Genomic DNA, 1,012 nt, shown 5'->3' with positions numbered 1-1,012 from the left:
TCGAAGGCGAAGCGAAAAAGGCTTACAGCACCTGGTTTTCCCAGGCGGTCACCCGTCCAAGTACTAACCAGGCCCTGCTCTGCTTAGCTTCCGAGATCGGACGAGATCGGGCGCTCCCAGAGCTGTGTGGCCGTAAGCCACTCAGGCATCCCCAAACGGCCCTTCAAAAGATGTTCTACGGCTAATTGACAAAAAACGTATTCTGCCCATAATGTCCAAGGTGCTCCAGAGTCACTTGGAATCCACAGGCACTGATTCCTGGGTAAACATCCAGGAACCGGTACACTGTTCACGCTGGCAGTCCACAGACAGGAATAGGCACCCGTTCCCGGGTATGGGTACAGCGACAAGGCCACCTTCAGCCGGAGGTCCTCACTCACAAACAGACGCTCATTCCTGGGTGGACATTCAGGAAAAGGATCCAGTCCGCCTGGAAGTCCCTAGCCAGGATCAGACGCTCTCCCGTCCAAGTCCTAAGCAGGCCCTGCCAAGCCTGGCTTCCGATATCAGGCGAGATCGGGCAGTCCCAGGCCGGAATGGCTGTAAGCTGCCTTTGCACACCCCAGAAGGGCCTTCAAAACACGATGTAACATTTACACAGCATGGTGTACAGGATAGGGAGAAAAAGAAGCAGCAGCAGCGCCCCCTGCTGTTTCCTAAAGAGACGTTCAAAAGATCTCCTTTCACCGAAGCGCCCTCTGCCGTTTTTCGAAGGCGAAGCGAAAAAGGCTTACAGCACCGGGTATTCCAAGGCGGTCACCCGTCCAAGTACTAACCAGGCCCTGCTCTGCTTAGCTTCCAAGATCGGACGAGATCAGGCGCTCCCAGAGCGGTGTGGCCGTAAGCCACTCAGGCGACCCCAAACGGCCCTTCAAAAGATGTCCGAGATCGGATGAGATCGGGCGGTCCCAGAGCGGTGTGGCCGTAAGCCACTCAGGTGCCCCCAAACGGCCCTTCAAAAGATGTTCTACGGCTAATTGACAAAAAACGTATTCTGCCCATAATGTCCAAG

The 1,012-nt window shown here is 55.4% G+C and overlaps 2 non-coding genes across 2 annotated transcripts; both read right to left on the bottom strand.

Moving 5' to 3' along the window:
* Nucleotides 1-19: 19 nt before the first annotated feature.
* Nucleotides 20-138, bottom strand: LOC123964849. The gene has a single exon (XR_006823549.1). It is a non-coding gene; the product is annotated as a 5S ribosomal RNA (ribosomal RNA).
* Nucleotides 139-727: 589 nt separating this feature from the next.
* LOC123964851 lies at nt 728-846 on the bottom strand. Its single transcript, XR_006823550.1, has one exon. It is a non-coding gene; the product is annotated as a 5S ribosomal RNA (ribosomal RNA).
* Nucleotides 847-1,012: the final 166 nt, after the last annotated feature.

The sequence above is a fragment of the Micropterus dolomieu genome, unplaced genomic scaffold (genome assembly GCF_021292245.1).
Source record: "Micropterus dolomieu isolate WLL.071019.BEF.003 ecotype Adirondacks unplaced genomic scaffold, ASM2129224v1 contig_5726, whole genome shotgun sequence".
Classification (NCBI taxonomy): Eukaryota; Metazoa; Chordata; class Actinopteri; order Centrarchiformes; family Centrarchidae; genus Micropterus; species Micropterus dolomieu.
This window is presented reverse-complemented; position numbering and strand designations above follow the sequence as displayed.